This window comes from Balaenoptera acutorostrata, chromosome 2, assembly GCF_949987535.1.
Source record: "Balaenoptera acutorostrata chromosome 2, mBalAcu1.1, whole genome shotgun sequence".
In the NCBI taxonomy this organism is placed as follows: Eukaryota; Metazoa; Chordata; class Mammalia; order Artiodactyla; family Balaenopteridae; genus Balaenoptera; species Balaenoptera acutorostrata.
Genome location: NC_080065.1, coordinates 64851322 through 64874438, shown reverse-complemented (window position 1 = coordinate 64874438; position 23117 = coordinate 64851322). Strand labels below are relative to the sequence as shown.

Genomic DNA, 23117 nt, shown 5'->3' with positions numbered 1-23117 from the left:
CGAACCCACGTACCCTGCATTGGAAGCACGGAGTCTTAACCACTGAACCATCAGGGAAGGTCCTTGCTGTCTTTTAAATTGTGATAAAAACTTGCTTTTAGTTCTTTGTCGTTTTCACTGATTGGCTGTGGAGGGAGAAGGGAGGAACATGAAGCTTGTGATTTGGATTAATCTGCAGGACTTTGTAATGGCCATTTTTCTTTAAATTGCTGAGATGTTGATTCCCTGCTTTGAAGCCCCAGCAAAATATCTCTGTTTATATCAGTGACCCTGTATTTTTAACACCTTAAAAAATACTGTATCTTCCGCCCATTTTTTGATTTGGGTTGTTTGTTTTTTTGATATTGAGCTGCCTGAGCTGTTTGTATATTTTGGAGATTAATCCTTTGTCTGTTGCTTCATTTACAAATATTTTCTCCCATTCTGAGGGTTGTGTTTTCATCTTGTTTATGGTTTCCTTTGCTGTGCAAAAGCTTTTAAGTTTAATTAGGTCCCATTTGCTTATTTTTGATTTTATTTTCATTACTCTAGGAGGTGGGTCAGAAAAGATCTTGCTGTGATAATGGCCATCATCAAAAAATCTACAAACAATAAATACTGGAGAGGGTGTGGAGAAAAGGGAACCCTCTTGCACTATTGGTGGGAATGTAAATTGATACAGCCACTGTGGAGAACAGTATGGTGTTTCCTTAAAAAACTAAAAATAGAAGTACCATATGACCCAGCATATAACCTGAGAAAACCATAATTCAAAAAGTCACATGTACCCCAATGTTCATTGCAGCACTATTTACAATAGCTAGGACATGGAAGCAACATAAATGTCCAATGACAGGTGAATAGATAAAGAAGATGTGGTACATATATATAGTGGAATATTACTCAGCCATAAAAAGGAAGGAAATTGGGTCATTTGTAGAGATGTGGATGGACCTAGAGTCTGTTATACAGAGTGAAGTAAGCCAGAAAGAAAAAAACATATCGTATATTAACGCATATGTGTGGAATCTAGACAGATGGTACAGATGAACCTATTTGCAGGGCAAGAATAGAGACACAAACGTAGAGGACACAATGTGTCAAGGCCAGTTTCCCTCTTATTTCACTTCCATAAAGTTTATCGTAGGGAAGAGTAGTCAAGTGAGTGAGTGTTTAAGAGCCCTTATTCTAAAATCTATAAATGATTCACCAAAACTGTCAGAAGACATCCCTACAGTGCTAATGCTAGATTATAATTATTTTCAAATCCTTCTTAATATTTTGTTTTTAATTGAGTTCCCCCTTTGTTGTTGATATCCTTTCACCTGTGCTAAAGAAATATTTTATGGAGCCTTATGTGTATACATATGCTTTAACTCAGGGTTTATTTGTCTATAAACAAGTAGGCATCTATTTCTCCACTAAATGATCCTCAGCTTCTGAACAGTACTAAAATGACATGCTTTTAATGTGCATCCATTGCCTGAAATATGTCTGTACTCTATGAAGCTTTTGAAGACCTATAATTCTACTGAAGTGTAATTCAACTTAGGTTACTAGTACAGTAATTTTCATCTCAAACCTAGGACGTTAAGTTCTAAGGACTTTGCACTATATAAGATATACAAAGATTTTCTTAAGGCCAAGCAGTTCTTCTCATCCTTTTAGGGACCAGAGAAATGGTGTATAATACATAGCTTATAACAAAACAGGCATTTAATACATATTTGCAAATTGAGTGGAGGAATGGAGAAAACCAGAAAAGAGGTCACTTATATGAGGGGGAACAGCTCAAGAGTCTGTTCCCCCTCCTATAATTGAAGTTTGCTTTTATCACTAGAAGTGAGAGACTTTGAAAGGAGAGAGGTTGCTGAATACTCCAGTTAAACTTCAAAAGAGCAATAAAGGGCTTCCCTGGCGGCACAGTGGTTAAGAATCCGCCTGCCAATGCAGGGGACACGGGTTCAAGCCCTGGTCTGGGAAGATCCCACATGCCATGGAGCAACTAAGCCTATGAGCCACAACTACTGAGCCTGAGCTCTAGAGCCCACGAGCCACAACTACTGAGCCCACGTGCTGCGACTACTGAAGCCCGCATGCCTAGAGCCCATGCACTGCAACATGAGAGACCCGCGCATCACGACGAAGAGTAGCCCCAGCTTGCTGCAACTAGAGAAAGCCTGTGCACAGCAACGAAGACCCAATACAGCCAAAAATAAATGAAATAAAATAAATACATTTATAAAAAGCAAAAGCAATAAAACAGCTGCAAATAATCACAATCCTCAAAGACTTTTGTCAGGATAGTATTTTTATTGGAGAAATGAAAGATAAGAAAATATATTTATATCAGGGATTTCTTTAAAAGTTAACAGTTTCGCAGGATTTTCTTTTACCTAGAAAGGAAACTAGTCTATTGTAGAAACATTTTAATTTTTTTTTATAAATTTAGTTTTTTATTTTTGGCTGCATTGGGTCTTCGTTGTCGCACGCAGGCTTTCTCTAGTTGCAGCGACCGGGGGCTACTCTTCCTTGCAGTACGCAGGCTTCTCATTGCTGTGGCTTCTCTTGTTGCAGAGCATGGGCTGTAGGCACACAGGCTCAGTAGCTGTGGCTTGCGGGCTCTAGAGCGCAGGCTCAGTAGCTGTGGCGCAGGGGCTCAGTTGCTCCACGGCATGTGGGATCTTCCCAGACCAGTGCTCAAACCCGTGTCCCCTGCATTGGCAGGCAGACTCTTAACCACTGTGCCACCGGGGAAGCCCTAGAAACATTTTTAATTATTAATAAGTTCAATCTAAAAATGGTTTTGAGGGACTTCCCTGGTGGCGCAGTGGTTAAGAATCCTCCTGCCAATTCAGGGGACACGGGTTTCAGCTCTGGTCTGGGAAGATCCCACATGCCGCGGAGCATCTGAGCCCCTGCTCCACAGCTACTGAGCCTGCGTTCTAGAGCCCGCGAGCCACAGCTACTGAACCCGCGTGCCACAACTACTGAAGCTCACGTGCCTAGAGCCTGTGCTCTGCAACAAGAGAAGCCATTGCAATGAGAAGCCTGTGCACCACAATGAAGAGTAGCCCCCACTTGCTGCAGCTAGAGGAAGCCTGCATGCAGCAAGGAAGACCCAACGCAGCCAAAAATGAATGAATGAATGAATTAATTCAAAAAATAAATAAGGCTTTGTAGTTTACCTAAAACTAACCAGAACACTGTCTCCCTTTGATTCTAATTTAATAGACGTGTGTGTATGTGTGTGTGTGTGTGTTGTAACTGCCTATTGTTAAGTTACTTACATAAATAGGCTCACCCATACCAGGATGTTATTTCTGAAACCTAAGAAAAATAGTAAGGATATAGGTAAATTGAAATCTCATTATGGGCAGTAGGTGATATTTCAGGGGAACGTAATATGGCAGAGTTTTGGGCCCAGTCCTTAAGGAATTTGTGCTCTGTTATATAGGGTGCATATATCTAAATATTTACTCTTAGAACTGCAAGTATCTCTTTATATAAATCCCCAATCTCCAGCTTTCTCTTGCGCTTTAGACTCATTTTAAAGTATTGAATTTATGTCCTTAGTATGCTCTGGTTTCAAACTCCGTCTGACACCAAACTAATTATTTTCTCAAATCTGATCCTTTTCATCTATTTATTTTATGAAGAAAACATTTTATTTCATGTATGAAAAAAATCTAGAGAAAACACAATAAACCTGAAATGAAACAATACAGGTACATTTGAAGTGCCCCTTTCTAAGTTTGTTCTTTTTCTTCTTTGCCTGTTAGTAATTATTATTCTGAATTTGGTCTTTATCATTTCCGCACGTATTTTTAAACTTCTATTTTATATGTAGATATACATGAACCATATTAAAGTATTCTGCACACTTAACAACACTTATATTTTTGTGTAACATAAAATATATCTGGAAGGATACATAGGAAACTGGTCACTTTGGTTGTTCCTGGGAGAGAAACTGTATAACTGGAGGACAGGGATGGGAGAAAATTCTTATAATTTTGAATCGTGTATTACCTATCAAAATATAGATTAATGTAAAATTTAAAAATTATAAGTAGTGTCATAGGAATCTTTAACCTACTTTTTGTGCATATTACTGTTCTTGAGATTTATTCATGTTGAAACATTCAGCTCTAATTCATTCTGTTGCATGAATTTACTAGTGTTTTGTTTCATTCTCATGTTGATGGATATTTAGTTTTATTTTTTTCCACTTTTACAAATGATGCTACCATGTACTTTGTTAAATATGGCTTCTAGTGCACATATATAACAGTTAGTATAAGGCAGAATTTTCTAAGGAATGGGCCCTGAATAGATTACAGGTATACAAGGGTATAGCTGTCCTTAATCTTCATGATGGCCAGGTATGGCCAAGAAGAGCCATGGACTGTATGGGGGAAGAGCCTTTCAGACAAAAAGGACAGTAGATACAAAGACTTGAAGAAGAGAGAAAGATTGGCCAGTTTGAGGAGGAGCAACCAAGTGAGAAAGAGGAGGAGGGGTAGGAGACACCTTGAAAAGTAAGAGGGAGAAGATATAGATCCTACAGGGCCTACCTAGTGTGTAAGGATTTGGGCTCAAGTCTCAGGAGATGTCACCACTTCTGCAGAAGTTTCCTGTCTGTCTCCCTTCTCTGTGTTCTCAAAGAACTTTGTATAGTAGCCTTCTCTTATCCGTGGGGGATATGTTCAAAAACTTGCAACAGGTGCCTGAAACTGCAGATAGTACCAAACTCTGTATCTACTATGTTTTTTCCTATACTAACAAGTGGGTAGTGTATACAGTGTTGATGATTCACATCCTGGGTGGGACAAAGCAGTACAGTATGAGATTTCATCACAGTACTCAGAACGTGCATGCAATTTAAAACTTACTGTTTATTTCTGGAATTTTCCATTTGATATTTTCAGACTGCAGTTGACTGTGGGTAACTGAAACCTCAGATAAGGGGGGATTACTGTAATTATCTATTCCTTTCATTAGACCGTTGGTTTCCAAAGTATGGTCCAGGGGCCCCTGGCGGTCTCTGACACCCTTTCAGGGTGTTTGCAAGGTCAAAGTTATTTTCATAGTAATACTGAGACATTATTTGCCTTTTTCACTTTCATTTGCACAAAATTGTATAGTGGAGTTTTCCAGAGACTGTAATGATATGTGATATTGTAACAGATTGAATGAAGAAGCAGATATAAGAATCCAGATGCTTCTGTTAATCTAGACATTTAAAAGATTTGCAAAAATGTGAAGCATTGCCATTCTTCTCACTAAATTTTTTCATTTTGGAAAATATAGTTATTTTTCATAAAATAGGTTATTTTTGTTAACATGTACATTTATTTTGTTGTTTTTAAGTGAATTAACAAATACTACATTTTTAATTAAAATATTTTTGTGATTTCCCAGTTTTAATTTCTAATGCAGTAAATATTAATATATATAATTCACATAACCAAAAGTTCTTTGAGGTCCTGTGGTATTGTAATTTACAGTAAGAAATATATATTTCGTCTTCCTCCCCATTCCTGACAGAGAGCTCCTAAAACCCTTGAAATTTCCTCGGTGATGAGAGTAGTGAAGTTGTCATGTTAATTAGACAATTTTGGAAAGCACCTGGGTAACCTAAGGATGGGGGCTGTTGCCAGGGGAACCAACCGTGATTAAAAAGTTGGAACTTTTAGTCCCATCTCCTGACCTCTGGGGAGAGGAAAGTGCCGTGAGGTTGAATCAGTCACTGATGGCCAGTGATTTAATCAACCCTGCCTCTCTGATGAAACCTTCATAAAATCCCAAAAGGACAAGATTCCAGGTTGGTGAACCAGAACACATCCATACCACCATGTTGAGCTCCAAACTCCACAGGGACAGAAGTTCCCGTGCTTGGGACCCAGTCCTGTACATCTGTCTGTTGATTAATATCCTTTGTAATAAACCCGTAATCCAGTGAGTAAACTGGTTTTCTGAGTTCTTTGAGCTGCTTTAGCAAATTAATCTAAGTCAGGGAGTAGTTCCTGGGAACCTCTGATTTATAGCCAGTCGGTCAAAAGCATAGGTAACAACCTGGGCTTCTGATTGGCATCCAAAGTGGGTGCGTCTTGTGGGACTGAGCCCTTAATCCGTGGAATCTGGTACTGTCTTTAAGTAGATAGTGTCAGGATTGAGTTAAATTGTAGGCCACCTAACTGGTGTCAGAGAATCGCTTGGTATGGGGGGAAAAAACTCATATGTTGGAATTAGTGCCAATCAGAATCATAGGCTCTCAGTAATTTTTAAAAGTATTTTGAGACCAAAGAGTTTGAGAACTACTGTACTATAACAATAATTCTCAAACTTTATTATGTAAAAGAATTAACTTGGGTACTTTAAATTAATTTTTAATTTTAACGTGGGAACTTTTAAAAAACACATTTACTCAGGCTTTACCCCCTAAGATTCTAATTCTGTAAGTGTGGGGCAGGATCCAAGAATTTGTGCGTTTTACAATGCCTTTACATAATTCTGTTATATATGTTCCTCTAATCATACTTTTAGAAGTATTGTACAGCTCTTTGAGCTTCTGGAAGTGCAAAACTGTTTTCTCCATGTTTGTACATTTAGCATACTGTCTAGTATATACTAGGTGCTCAGCATTGTTTGTTGAATGACTGGATGGGAGTTGAGGATAGAGTTGAGATCCAGGTGACATCAGCAAGATGTTTTGTTGGTTGGAATGGAGAATTTAAGTTGGGGTGACTAGCAGTGACTCAGGTTATGTCAAAAAAGGAGACAGATTTTTGAATTGTTTTTAGGTAATTCTAACAGAAGAAGCACTCTAATACCTTACTTACATTATTAGTGAATAAAGTATTTCACATGTATATTTTCCCAGAGGTGAAACCCCTATAAGTGCTGAAACTATTTTTAAAGATACCTTTATGGAAAAATTTCCCCAAACATTACTTGGTTCATCAGACTACACTGCACTTTCCCATAATCAGTTTTTTCCTCCATCGCTGAAATGAATATTGCTATTAACTTTTAAAAATAGGTGACCATAAAAATTTTAGGATTATTTGTTCCTAGTTCTGTGGAAAATGTCCTGGGTGATTTGATAAGGATCACATTAAATCTGTAGATTGCTTTGGGTAGTATGGCTATTTTAACAATACTAATTCTTCCAATCCAAGAGCATGGAATATCTTTCCATTTCTTTGAAACATCTTTAATTTCCTTTATCAGTGTTCTGTAGTTCTCAGTGTTTTATAGTTCTCAGTGTATAAGTCTTTCACCTCCTTGGACAGGTTTATTCCTAGGTATTTTATTTATTTATTTATTTATTTATTTGACGTGATTTTAAAGGGTTGTTCTTTTTTGTTTTGTTTTTGTTTTTACTTTGAAATTTATATGGGACCACAAAAGATCCAGAATTGCCAAAGTAATCCTGAGGAAAAAGAACAAAGCTGGAGGCATAATCCTCCCAGACTTCAGACAATACTACAAAGCTACAGTAATCAAAACAGTGTGGTACTGGAACAAAAACAGACATATGGATCAGTGGAACAGAATAGAGATCCCAGAAATAAACCTATTATCTACAGTCAATTAATCTTCAACAAAGGAGGCAAGACTATACAATGGAGAAAAGAGGTCTCTTCAGCAAGTTGGGAAAGCTGGATAGCCACATGTAAATTAGAACACTCCCTCACACCATACACAAACTCAAAATGGCTTAAAGATTTAAATATAAGACATGACACCATAAAACTCTTAGAAGAGAACGTAGGCAAAACATTCTCTGAAATAAATTGTAGCAATACTTTCTTAGATCAGTCTCCCAAGGCAAAATAAATAAAATCAAAAGTAAACAAATTGGACTTTATCAAACTTACAAGCTTTTGCACAGCAAAGGAAATCAAGAACAAAATGAAAAGACAGCCTACCGACTGTGAGAAAATCTTTGCAAGGGATGCGACTGACAAGGGCTTAATTTCCAAAATATACAAACAGCTCGTACAGCTCAACAACAAAAAAACAAACAACCCAATCAAAAAATGGGCAGAAGACCTTAACAGACATTTCTCCAAAGAAGACATACAGATGGTCAACAGGCACATGAAAAGATGCTCCACATCGCCAATTATTAGAGAAATACAAATCAATGAGGTGCAACCTCATACCAGTCAGAATGGCCATCATCAAAACGTCTACAAATAATGAATGCTGGAGAGAGTGTGGAGAAAAAGGAACCCTCTTACACTGTTGGTGGGATGTAAATTGGTGCAGTCACTATGGAGAACAGTATGGAGGTCCCTTAAAAGACTAAAAACAGAGTTACCATATGATCCAGCAACCCCACTCCTGGGCATATATCTGGAAAAGGTGAAAACTCTAACTTGAAAAGATACATGCACCCCAATGTACATAGCAGCACTATTTAGAATAACCAAGGCATGGAAGCAGTTTAAGTGTCCATTGACAGAGGAATGGATAAAGAAGATGTGTATATATGTATGTATGTGTGTGTGTATATACACACACACACACGCACCACACATACCACGATGGATAACTCAGCCGTAAAAAAGAATGAAATAATACCATTTTCTGCAGCATGGATGGACATAGAGATTAACATACTAAGTGAAGTAAGTCAGACAGAGAAGGATGAATATCACGTGATATCACTTATATGTAGAATCTAAAAAAATGATACAAATGAACTTACTTAAAAACAGAAACAGTTATTGTATGTGTATAACTGATTCACTTTGTTATAAAGCAGAAGCTAACACACCATTGTAAGGCAATTATACTTCAATAAAGATGTTTAAAAAAAAAAAAAACAGAAACAGTCTCACAGACATGGAAAACAAACTTATGGTTATCAAAGGGGAAAGGGTGTGAGAAGGATAAATTAGGAGTTTGCAATTAACAGATACACACTACTATATATAAAATAGATAAATAATAAGAACCTAGTGTGTATAGCACAGGGAACTATATTCAATATATTGTAATAACCTATAATGAAAAGAATCTGAAAAAAAAATATGTGTGTGTGTATATATATGTGAAACTGAAGTCACTTGCTGTACACCTGAAACTAACACAACACTGTAAATCGAGTATACTTCAATTTAAGAAAAAAAATAGGTGACCATAGAGTCAAAAACAAAGATGGAAGATTTAAGATGTGCTGTGAGGAGTGGATCCAAATTTGTTGCCCCAACAAATTTTCTTTCTTTGGGTCTTAGTTGTACAGAATTAGATTAATCTTAATCCTTGGTTTATGCTACACGTCTTGGTTCATGCACAGCTCTCATTTGTTGTATTCCTATATTTATTTTTAAATAATATATTAATATGAACCCATCACCTAACACAAGAACTAAAATAATGATAATAACATGTCTAATTTTGTGCTCTTCCCCCCATCTGAGGTAATTGTTTTTAATCTTGTTTTTATTATTTCTTTGCTTTTTTATTTTATATAATTGTATTATTTGTATATTACTAAGGTATATATTGTTTAGTTACTTTTTAGTTTGTAAGAAGGATATTTTCTGGGACTTACTACTTTTCACTCAGTGTTATGTTGGTAAGATTCATCCATGTTTTTACATTTAGATGCAGTATTGACTATTTTGTAATATTCCATTGTGTGATAATTCCACAATTTATCCATTCTTCTATTGATGGGCATTTGGATTGTTCAGTTACTATGTTTCTATGTACATTCTTGTTCACGTCTTTACTAATGATGCATGAAAAGTTTTCTTGAGTGTTTATCCAGGAATGGAATTGTTGGGTCATAAGGTATGTCAGTGTTCTTTATAATTTATAAAGTAACAACTGTTTTCCAAAGTTGTTACCTTATACCTGATTTGGTGTTTTCCAAATCACCAGCAAAGTCCTAATCAGGACTTTTAATATAAGCATCCCCACAGATAAAGAGTGTAAAGGGGATGTGAGGCTCCAGTCCCACAACCACATACTTAATCACCTCCTTCCTCCTTGTGTAGAATAATGTACATCCCTCAGGCAGCCCAGGGTTTTTACCTGGTGGGAAGGGGGCTTCCTTTGGAAAGGGCAACCCTATCCATTTCCAGGACTGTGCATTCAATGTTGGATGCTTGGGAGCTGAGAGAGGAGGTCTGCAGGCAGCAGTCTGTATAGTGGGTGCTAAAAACCATTTTGGTTCTGGGTTGCTCAGGAGCTGAGGCCAAAGAAGGCCAACAATATTTTTAAATGATTCATTTCCATGTTATGTTAATTCTTTAGTTTTTTCCAGTTTTATTGAGATATAATTGAGATATAACATTATATTTATTCAAAGTTTACAACATAATGGTTTGCAATATATATATAGCAAAATGATTACCACAGTAAGTTTAGTTAACATCACCTCACATAGTTACAATCTTTTTCTTCTGATGAGAACTTTGAAGATCTACTTTCTTAGCAACTTTCAAATATACAATATAGTATTGTTAACTACAGTTACCATGCTGTACATTACATCCCCAGTACTTATTTATGTTATAACTGGAAGCTTGTACCATTTGGTCACCTTCACCCAATTCTCCCCAATTCTGTCCCTCAACTCTGGCAACCAAACTAAACCAAACCAAAACTATGAGTGTGGTTTTTTTAGAGTCCACATATAAGTGAGATCATACAGTATTTGTCTTTCTCTGTTTGACTTATTTCACTTAGCGTAATGCCCTCAAAGTTTGTCCATGTTGGCCCAAATAGCAGTTACTTCTTTTTTTTGTGGCTGAATAATACTCCAGTGTGTGTGTGGGTGGGTGTGGGTGTGGGTGTGTAGGTGTGTAGGTGTGTAGGTGTGTAGGTGTAGGTATGTGTGTGTCTGTGTATACATTTTTTTTTTTTATACTCAGGAATAAACCTGACCAAGGAGGTGAAAGACATATGCTGAGAAGTATAAAACATTAATGGAGGAAATTGAAGATAATTCAAAGAAATGGAAAGATATCTCATGTTCTTGGATTGGAAGAATTAACATTGTTAAAATGGTGATACTACCCAAAGCAATTTACAGATTTAATGTGATCCCTATCAAATTACCCACAACTTTTTTCACAGAACTAGAACAAATAATCCTAAAGTTTATATGGAACCATAAAAGACCCAGAATTGCCAAAGTAATCCTGAGGAAAAAGAACAAAGCTGCAGGCATAACCCTCTCAGACTTCAGGCAATACTACAAAGCTACAGTAATCAAAACAGCATGGTACTGGCACAGAAACAGCCATATGTATCAATGGAACAGAATAGAGAGCCCAGAAGTAAACCCACACACCTATGGTCAACTAATCTTCAACAAAGGAGGCAAGAATATACAATAGGGAAAAGGCAGTCTCTTCAGCAAGTGGTGTTGGGAAAGTTGGACAGCTGCATGTAAATCAATGAAGTTAGAACACACCCTCACACCATACACAAAAATAAACTCAAAGTGGCTTAAGGACTTAAGTATAAGGCATGACACCATGAAAGTCCTGGAAGAAACACAGGCAAAACATTCTCTGACATAAATCGTAGCAATGTATTCTTAGGTCAGTCTCCCAAGGTAATAGAAATAAAAGCAAAAATAAACAAATGGGGCCTAATCAAACTTAGAAGCTTTTGCATAGCAAAGGGAACCATCAGCAAAATGAAGACAGCCTATGGGTTAGGAGAAAATATTTGCAAATGATGTGACCAACAAGGGCTTAATTTCCAAAATAGACAAACAACTCATACAACTCAATAACAAAAAAAAGTCCAATCAAAAAATGGACAGAAAACCTAAAGAAAAATGGGCAAAAGACCTCCTTTCTTAGACTTACATTTATGTTTTAAGCCACATTTATTTATCCATTCATCTGTCAGTGGACACTGAGGTTGTTTCCATGTCTTAGCTATTGTGAATAATGCTGCAGTGAACAGAGGAGTACAGAATCTTTTTGAGATAATGACTTCTGTTAATTCTGATTTATGATACCTTAAGTTCTTAAGTTTGGTACAGCATTTCTAGAGAAAGATTTTAATTTATTGTTGATAATAATCTGATACCATATGTTTTGTAATTGTTACCGCCATAGGTTTAAAAATCTAGCAGACATACATACTTTCAGTCTTCTTTACCTGTCCCCCCCAACCAAGGGTGAGATGTTTAATTTTTATTTATTTATATCATCTTTTGTGTTTTCTATTGGTATTAGAAAGTATATAGGTCTCAGTAGCTTTCAAATATACAATATTTTATGTATTTTCTGTATTTATATTACTCTTTTTAAACTAACATTTCTAGTACTAGATTAAATAGAAGTAGTCTCAGGAGCCAATTTGGCTTTTGTTTGTAAGAAGAATGATTCTAATGATTTTCTGTCTTTTGAATGGGCAATACTGTACATAATATTTTGCGATGACTCTGAATCTTCATTTTGAACATCTTGGGGTGAACACTGTGTCTGCCTCCTCAGTATCTATTTTTTCTTCTCTTGATGTATACCTGTGTTTTCATTCCAGTGTCCACCATTTTTTACCACATGCACGTAGCTCATGTTCTTTGAGGGAAACTGCTCCACTTCTAGCTTTAGGAATGGGTCTCTGAGTGAATCTAGCCAATCAGATTCCATTTCCTGGTTACAGGAATTGATTCAGTGTGGGCATGTGATTTAGGCTGATCTAAGCAAGGTACACTTCAGAACTCTTGCTTAGAATTCTGGGACAGATGTGCTTTCTTCCATGTAATTGACTGTGGCTGCAGCTTTCTTTTGGCACTAGGGAATCTGGCCTTGAGATGAAGCTTGTACTATGGGTGGCAGAATGAAGAGACGAAAAGAAATTTCATAATATGTCTGCTGGATCAGGCAACGCTGAAGCAGATCCTCCCCTGGATTTTAGTTGCATGAGCCAAAAACTCCCTGTACTGGTTAAATCCCTTGAATTGAAATCGTGTTACTTATAATTGAGTACTAACTGATATCATTTCTCTAGTCTCTAATTTAGGTGTACCTATTATGTATAATGTAAGGAAAGATTTCCTTTACTGAACTGGCTAGGAATTTCCTTCCTTCCCTTCTGTCTCTCTCTGTTTTTTGTTTGTTTTTTGTAAATTTTGTTGCTTTCGGCTTACCTTTTACCCCCTCTTTTCCTCTCCATTTCAGTGTCCTACTGAGATCTGATCCTCTGTATCAGAAGTAAGGAAGAATGCTGTCTTTCTTTAACCCTCCCCATCACCTCTCCACTCTTATCCTATTCAGTGCTGTTCTTTTATTGGGGGTGGGGGTGGTGTGGAAGAAAGAGGAGGAGGAGGAAAGGACAGATGAACCTATCTTGCCTTAATCCCAACCATTTGTTGTCACAGACTCTGTCCCTGCTTCTGTTCTAGTCCCTCAGTAGAAGAGTCACCACTTCTGTTGCAAGGCCTGCAGTAATTTAGGAGGCATTCTTTTTTTTTTAATTAATTAATTTATTTTTGACCGCGTTGGGTCTTCGTTGCTGCATGCAGGCTTTCTCGAATTGCGGCGAGCAGGGGCTACTCTTCGTTGCAGTGCACAGCTTCTGATTGCCGTGGCTTCTTTTGTTGTGGAGTACGGGCTCTAGGGGGCACGGGCTTCAGTCGTTGTGGCTCGCGGGCTCTAGAGCGCAGGCTCAGTAGTTGTGGCCCATGGGCTTAGTTGGGATCTTCCCGGACCAGGGCTCGAACCTGTGTCCCCTGCATTGGCAGGTGGATTCTCAACCACTGCGCCACCTCTTGGCATCCGTTCTGTTTTTTTTCCTCACTAGAAGCATCGTAATCCATAGTGTACATAATATCCTGTAGGAAGTATTTCATGCACATACTTAATAGTGTTAAATAGCCTTTTGTGGGATGGTTTATGAAGCTTAACACCAAGTATGTATAGCATTTTTCCCATGGAAAACATGCCTACTGAGATCCTAAAAACTTGACTATAATTAACATTTTTGCAGTGTAACTGAGTCCGTAATTGGAGAATGCTTGAATTATATTGTGATAGTTTGGTTTCGTGTTTACTTTAAATTTTTTCTGCCTCTTGCTTTCAGGTAATATTGTCAGCCAATAATGTATCTCTTTGTGTTCCTGCTTCTAGTAACTTGTACTTACATCTGTCACTGTTCTTTTTGCTACTGCTAATCTGTTTTAGGGGAACCTAGACTGTTTTTACTTCTGAATAGTGATGTGAAAATTGAGATTGTCAGAAGTCTGCTTTCTTATTATTGCTTTACTTGGACTATTCTCTCTTTCTCTGGCTACCATAATATTGTACATAACTCTCCTCTAGGAAATAAGCTCCATGAAGGCAGGGATATATCCCCCAGAGGCCTGGTATAAAAAAGGACTCTTGGTAGATATTACTAAATGAATGAATTTACTCTCTGTGACATTTTAGGTTCCTTGAGAACAGAAACAGTATCGTATCCTTCATCTCTCTTTAATATATTTAAACAGTCTTTTGAACTATTTTCAGTATAGACATGGCACAAAATTCCAAAGTTACCAAAAGATAGATACACAGTAAAACATGAGTCTGCCACCCCTATCCACTAGCCACCCAGTTTTTCCCTCTCACAGTCAACATCATTACTCATTTGTGTGTGTGTGTATCCTTCTAGAGATATGCTGTACATGCACAAGTATTTACATTTATGTCTTTAAAAACAGAAACAAATGAGAGTTGTTGGGCTGCACGCTGCAGGCCTGCAAGGCCTGTATTTGCCCAGTTTCAAGACCGAAGAAAGAGCCTGGAGTCAGCAACAGAGACATCAGTGGTTTAATGGATAGAGGGAATCTTATGTGTCTGAAGCAGGGTCCTGGAATGACACCCCACCATGTGTTGCAGATGGCGGGCAGGACATGGTGGCGGTCTTCACCAGAGGTGGAGCAGGGGGTGATTGCCAGTTACAGGGGGAATTGATGTCAGGTTGGCTTATCATTTACCAGGGAAACTAGCAGAGGTGCGTGCCCCTCACTGCCCCTTTGATAAGAACAGTCACTAGCTGGGCCCTGGGGCAAGTATACGGGACGGTCAGTCCAGTGAGTAGGGTGTAGGTGAAGCAGGCACTGGTCGAGCAGGGGATGTACAGAGAACAAGAGAACAGCCACCTTCAGTGGCCTGACCATACAATAATATACTTGTAGACACTGTTTTGCACATTGCATTTTTTGTTTTTTCATATTAGAATATATAGAGCAGCCTCAATTCCTTTTAGAGTATTCTGTATGGACATACCACGTTTTTTTAAAACCCAGTTTTCTATTGATGAACCTCTATATTGTTTCCAGTATTTTATTTTGAAAGGTACCTCAGTGAGTTTTCCTGTATGTGTGTAGTTTTGCAAATGTGCAGGTATATCTGTAGAATAAATTCCTACAAGTGGAACTGTTGGTGTAGGGGAGGAGAAACTTTTTTCTCTACCCTCCTAAATACTCTGGCTGGGACCCTGTAAATTAGACAAAAGACAGATTAACAAGAAAGAAACTACACGAGTTTATTAACACAAAAACACAGAGAAATATTCAGTAATAACTCGAAAGGATGGTTAGCACTTGGCCTTATATAGCATCTTAACAAAAGAACAATAGATTTGTAGAGAAGGGATAATACAAAGGAAAAGGACTTTGAGTTTCTGGCAGATTGTGAGAAGGTAAATATTTGGGGGGTAATTATTGGATGGTAAGGGCTACTAAGTAGGTTTGCTATGTAGATTCCTCTGGTGCCTCTCTGGGCTCTTAAGGGTCTAGAGTGATTAATCTGGTGATTAACTTCTGTCTTGTGGTAGAGAGGGGAGGGAAGGCATTGTTACAAATTTACGTCCAGCTTTTAGGTAAGTTGGGGAGGGCAGATGACTTTTTTGTATCTGCTTTTTCTCAGTTGCCTTCAGCCCAAAATTATCCGTAGGATAAAGTGACCTATTTTGGGGTGGCTTTCTGCTACCATTCACTGGCTCAAGTGGCTTACGTGTTTTAGATTTTGAGAGATACTGGCAAGTTGCCCTCCAAAGAGTTTTATCTATTTATAATTCCACTAATGATTTAATACAGTGTTTTGTCAACATGCAGCTTAACATCCTTTTGGTTTGGAAAGAATTAAACTGTTGGGAAGGAAAAATTTTCCTCTACCCTTTAAAGGTTCTTTCATCTGGTCTAATAACTAAATTGACATGAGACAGATTAACAAGAGAAAGTCAAATTTAACTTTGTACATACAGGAACCCCACATACCTGAGAGTATCAAAGACAGAAGGGTAAAATGAGGTGTATGTGGCATCCTGGGCTAAGGAATGGAAAGGGGCCTGGGACTTCAAAGGAGAGGAGGGCAATTTACAGGACAATAAGAAGAGCAGATGTTTGGTAATTAGATGTTTGCCCTGCCATACAGATGGGTCACTCAGATAAAATTTATTTCTGCTAATAATTCTGATTCTGAGAAAGACCCCCAATTTAAATTCTTCTTTGTAGTTAAGGGAGGGGCAGAAGTTTCTCTTGAGTCTGCAGGGTCTTGATTGGCTTTTAGCTCAAAACAATCCACATGCCAATGTGGCACATTTTAGGGAGGCTCATTTGGAACCCCTTCTGTCCCACCTTTGAAACTTCCCCAAGAAGTTTCACAGTCCAGAAGTTGAGTTTGGTAGTTTACTTTATCTCACTGAATCAGTCTCTTAGTCCTGTGAGTAAGTCATTTCAGTTAAACAGTTGTGTCTCATTTCAGGAGGCAGTGATGCAGGTGGGTTTCCCAAGGTAGGCCTATGGTGCAAGCAGTCAGGTGTTTAATAAGAGGCATTTTTATGGAAATAAAAGAAAAATAATAGTTAATTGGAGCAGACTATAATCCCAATTTCTGAATTCTGGAGGCAGGCAGCTGAGAATTTCTAGATATCTGTCTCTAAGCATCTTCAGATGGAGTGAGGGCAGGCAGTGACAATCTCATAGATTTTCCTGGTTTGCAGTTTGTATGTCTTTGGTGATTGTTTTGAATGGCCATACAGCAGTAGGCACAAAGATTATCCATACATGAGCTGTTGTGATTTCTCTGAAGTTTGTATCAACTTGTCTAACTATAGCTTGCATGGCTTTGGAAAAATGACAGTTTTAGTTCTCAATGACTCCAAATCAGAAGGGTGGGAGAAAAATTGTAAACATTAGTTTGGAGAGTTGTAGCCAAATATTGGAGGAAATTAAAAGAATTCAGGACTCAGTCCAGTTTACAATAGTAGGGGACTTCAACACCCCACTTACACCAATGGATAGATCATACAGAGAGAAAATTAATAAGGAAACACAAGCCTTAAATGACACAGTAGAACAGATAGACTTAATTGTTGTTTATAGGACATTCCATCTGAAAGCAGCAGAACACACTTTCTTCTCAAGTGCACACGGAACATTCTCCAGGATAGATCACATCTTGGGTCACAAGTCAAGCCTCGATAAATTTAAGAAAATAGAAATCATATCAAGCATCTTTTCTGACCACAACACTATGAGATTAGAATAATTACAGAAAAAAAATATAAAATACACAAACATATGGAGGCTAAACAATATGTTACCAAAGAGTCAATGGATCACTGAAGAAATCAAAAAATACCTAGAGACAAACGACAATGAAAACGTGACAATCCAAAACCTATGGGACGTAGCAAAAGCAGTTCTAAGAGGGAAGTTTATAGCAATACAATCTTACCTCAAGACACAAGTAAAATCTCAAACAACCTATCCTTACGCCTAAAGCAACTAGAGAAGGAATAACAAACAAAACCCAAAGTTAGTAGAAGGAAAGAAGTCATAAAGATCAGAGCAGAAATAAATAAAATAGAGACAAAGAAAACAACAGCAAAGATCAACGAAACTAAAAGCTGGTTCTTTGAGAAGATAAATCGATAAACCTTTAGACAGACTTATCAAGAAAAAAAGGGAGAGGATTCAAATCAACAATTTTAGAAATGAAAAAGGGAAGTTACAACTGACACCACAGAAATATAAAGGATCATAGAAGGTTACTACAGGCAACTATGCCAATAAAATGGACAACCTAGAAGAAACGGACAAATTCTTAGAAAGATACAACCTTCCAAGACTGAACCGGGAAGAAATAGAAAATATGAACAGACCAATCACAAGTACTGAAATTGAAACTGTGATTAAAAATCTTCCAAGAAACAAAAAGTTCAGGACCAGATGGCTTCACAGACGAATTCTATCAAACATTTAGAGAAGAGCTAACACCTACCCTTCTGAAACTCTTCCAAAAGATTTCTGAGGAACTCCCAAGTTCAAGAGGCCACCATCACCCTGATACCAAAACCAGACAAAGATGTCACAAAAAAAGAAAACTACAGACCAGTATCCCTGATGAACATAGATGCAAAAATCTTCAACAGAATACTAGCAAACAGAATCCAACAATACATTAAAAGGGTCATACACCATGATCAAGTGGGATTTATCTCAGGGATACAAGGATTCTTCAACATACACAAATCAATCAATGTGATACACCACATTAACAAACTGAAGAATAAAAACCATATGATCATCGCAATAGATGCAGAAAAAGCTTTTGACAAAGTTCAACCCCCACTTATGATAAAAAAAAAAAAAAACCTCCAGAAAGTGGGCTTAAAGGGAACCTTCCTCAACATAATAAAGACCATATATCACAAACCTATAGCTAACATCATACTCTGGTGAAAAGCTGAAAGCATTTCCTCTAAGATCAGGAACAAGACAAGGATGTCCATTCTCACCACTTTTATTCAACAGTTTTGGAAGTCCTAACCACGACTATCAGAAAAGAAAAAGAAATTAAAGGAATTCAAATTGGAAAAGAAGTAAAACTGTCACTGTTTGCAGATGACATGATACTATACATAGAAAATCATAAAGATGCTATCGGAAGACTGTTAGAGCTCATCAACGAATTTGGTAAAGTTGCAGGATACAAAATTAATACACAGAAATCTCTTGTATTCCTATACACTAACAATGAAAGATCAGAAAGAGAGATTAAGGAAACAATCCCATTCACCATTTCATCAAAAAGAATAAAATACCTAGGAATAAACCTACCTAAGGAGGGAAAAGACCTGTACTCTGAAAACTATAAGATACTGATGAAAAAAATAAAAGATGACACAAACAGATGGAGAGATGTACCATGTTCTTGGATTGGAAGAAGGAATACTGTGAAAATGACTATACTACCCAAAGCAATCTACAGATTCAATGCAATCCCTATCAGACTATCAATGGCAGTTTTCACAGAATTAGAACAAAAAATTTTCCAATTTGTATGGAAACACAAAAGACCATAATAGCCAAAGCAATCCTGAGAAAGAAAAACGGAGCTGGAGGAATCACGCTCCCTGACTTCAGACTATACTGCAAAGCTACAGTCATCAAAACAGTATGGTACTGGCACAAAAATAGAAATATAGATCAGTGGAACAGGATAGAAAGTCCAGAGATAAACCCATGCACTTATAGTCACATAATCTATGACAAAGGAAGCAAGAATATACAATGGAGAAAAGACAGTCTCTTCAGTAAGTAGTGCTGGGAAAACTGGACAACTACATGTAAAAGAATGAAATTGAACACACCCTAACACCATAAACAAAAATAAACTCAGAATGGATTAAAGACCTAAATGTAAGGCTGGATACTGTAAGCCTTTTAGAGGAAAACATAGGGAGGACACACTCTGACATAAATCACAGCAAGATTTTTTTCGATCCACCTCCTAGAATAATGAAAATAAAAACTAAAATAGACGAATGGAACCTAATTAAACTTAAAAGCTTTTGCACAGCAAAGGAAACCATAAACAAAACAAAAAGGCAGCCCTCAGAATGGGAGAAAATATTTGCAAACTAAGCAACCAACAAGGGATTAATCTCCAAAATATACAAACAGCTCATGCAGCTCAATATCAAAAAAGCAAATAACCCAGTCAAAAAATGGGCAGATCTAAATAGACATTTCTCCAGAGAAGACACACAGATGGCCAAAAAGCACATGAAAAGATGCCCAACATCACTAATTATTAGAGAAATGCAGATCAAAACTACAATGAGGTATCACTTCATACCAGTCAGAATGGCCATCATCAAAAAATCTACAAACAATAACTGCTGAAGAGGGTGTGGAGAAAAGGGAACCCTCCTACACCGTTGGTGGGAATGCAAATTAGTACAGCTACTATGGAGAGCAATATGGAGGTTCCTTAAAAAACTGAAAATAGAGCTACCATATGACCCAGCAATCCCACTTCTGGGCATATATCTGGAGAAAACCATAATTTGAAAAGATACATGCACCCATACGTACTCAGCCGTAAAAAAGAACAAAATAATGCCATTTGCAGCAACATGGTTGGACCTAGAGATTATCATACTGAGTGAAATAAGTCAGACACAGAAAGACAAGTATGATATCGCTTATATGTGGAATCTAAAAAAAGGTTACAGGTGAACTTATCTACAAAACCAAAATAGAGTTACAGTTGTAGAAAATAAACTTATGGTTACTGGAGGCTAATGGGGGGGAGGAATAAATTGGAAGATCGGGATTGACATATACACACTACTATATATGAAATAGATAACTAATAAGGACCTACTATATAGCACAGGGAACTCTACTCAATACTCTGTAATGGTGTATGGGGCAGAGAATCTAAAAGAGTGGATATATGTATATGTATAACAGATTCACTTTTCTGTACACCTGAAACTAGCACAACCTTGTAAATCAGTTATACCCCAATTTAAAAAACAAAACAAAAATAGTACTAGAATCTAATATTCACAAAGGTGTATTAATGAAACATAATTTTTTCTCTAAAATTACCTCCATTTTAACTAAAGGTAGCCAAAGAAAGACTACCTTGTTTGCAAAATAAGTCTAAATTCAATAAACTTGTTCTGATTGTTTACATAAGTGCAGCAATAATAGCAATTGATTATATAGGCTCTTTCAAATCTGCTTTCCTAGAACTTTTTCAAAAGGAGTCTCAGTGCTCGCTTCAGCAGCACATATACTAAAATTGGAATGATATAGAGAAGATTAGCATGGCCCCTGTGCAAGGATGACACGCAAATTCATGAAGCATTCCATATTTTTTGTATGCATATGGCTGATTCACTTTGTTGTACAACAGAAACTAACAGCATTGTGAAGGAATTACACTCCAATAAAGATGTATTAAAAAAAAAGAATAGATTATTACAAGAAAAAAAAGGAGTCTCAGATGGAACTTTAAAATATTACTTCTCAAGCCCAGGAAGCCAAGCCAAGAGCTTGTCATAAGACTCTCATGTAATACCTATAGACTTGGGTGAATTCCTCCCTTCTTGAGGTCCCCCAAAATCCCAAGGTACCTGTACCTGCCAGGAAGTGACTTTCCTGACTCGTCTGGTAAGGCTGCTGTGAACCCTGTAAGCAAGTTACCAGGCTGTTTTTCCAGGGGGCTTTATTGGCTCCATAAAGTCAGTCTTACTTCCTTAAAGCTGTTTGGTCATACCTGAGCCTATGGACATTCTCAAACATGACATTCCAGCCAAAGCCTTGGCAATACAACCAATGTTTCCAGTTGTATCCTGTTATAAGTAGAGCAGATTCCTTTTGAATTTATGTAAATAACTATACTGCCATGTAAATAAGAATATTCATTGAGAGTTTCCAAATTCTGGAAGGATCAGATAGGGAGAAAGAAATAAATGATTCAGTTCTGCTTCCAAAGGTATAATTTACCAAATTGCTGAAAGTCATAGTGAGCTTAAGAGGAAAGGTTTCCTTATAAATGGAAAACAAAACATCAGAGAACCAGCATGAGAAGTCATAAAAGTTATCCTTATTAGCTCATTTAGTCTCTTGTAATTAATTGTTGTTGATCTTCATCTTAGGTTAGCAGCTTTATGAATCAATCAGTTTTCTATTAAAGTTTTAGTATTTTTTACCCAGTTCCATGTTATATAGATCCTAAAGTTATCAAAAACCTGCATTCTAGATATTTCTCAGATCTTTTCTGTGAATCTCCTTGAAGATGAAGCATTTTTACAGGAACATTTTTGTAAAGCATCAGAGTACAACAGTAACTGTAAATGACAAATGATTTAAATATACGTTATTACAGATTTGATGAGAGTTCATTATAATGGAATTGACCAAGAAGTTTGGTTATTTCTGTGACATTCAACATTTTAGGATAGTAACTAGAATTATGGCTGATAACATAATACCAAGACACATCAGATTTGTAAGAATTTATTATTATTTCAGGAGCACTTATGTTAATAACATAGATCTACACAAATGTAACCTAAGAAGGTTTTAGCATCACTTACTTGACAATGCTTACCACGCAGTTTAACATACCAAATAAGCCTAGTTAATGTAGCATCTCTCTTTTTATAAGAAGAGAGAGCAAATCCTTTGAGATGTTTTAGGGGCCCTCTGAAAAATCCCAAATTTAGTGGGAGGTCAGAAGGACTTCAGTATTTGGTTTTTGGGAAGTTTGTCAAACATATTAAAAGGTTTGGACACTTGACTAAATAGGATCACAGATCATGATGAACGAATACTTAATTATCTATTTGACCAAAGTGATAATACAAGATTACAAAGGCAAATACAAAAGGTTACACAGTTGAAAGCAAAATTTAGCTCTTTTAATATTGAGGACTCAGTTTTCCTAAAGTAATCAAAGACCTGATCAAGACAAAATTAAAATACACAAAATCTTGGCTTTCTAGGCAGATTACTTAAAAGATAAAAAATCTTTCATAATCTCTTATCAGGAGATGACCGATAGTTGAAAAAAACTTTGTCCTTTTAACAGATGAAAAAAATTAAGTTCCAGTTTTAAGTAAGGACACTGTTGATTTTTAAGCTTAATTTCATAACTCTTATAATAAAATTCGTTATTTTAGCCTTCTTGACCACACAAGTTCAAACTCCCTCCCTGTCTCTCTCTCTCTCTCTCTTTTTAAGCAAAAACACATCTCCATATCTCATATTCTCCTTGGCCAAAAACATATCCTAGTTTTCTTGCATACAGAGTTATTTCTCCTATTATTTCCTATATATTGTATGTATCGGCTTAATTGTA

General features: G+C 37.0%; 1 protein-coding gene and 1 non-coding gene across 2 annotated transcripts in view; both read left to right on the top strand.

The window, feature by feature from the left end:
• The window catches only part of TBCA (tubulin folding cofactor A), a 100729-nt gene that overhangs the window by 8438 nt on the left and 69174 nt on the right, over nucleotides 1-23117 (top strand). The gene's annotated exons all lie outside the window — the stretch shown is intronic.
• LOC114236948 (U6 spliceosomal RNA) lies at nucleotides 21024-21130 on the top strand. The gene has a single exon (XR_003622791.1). It is a non-coding gene; the product is annotated as a U6 spliceosomal RNA (small nuclear RNA).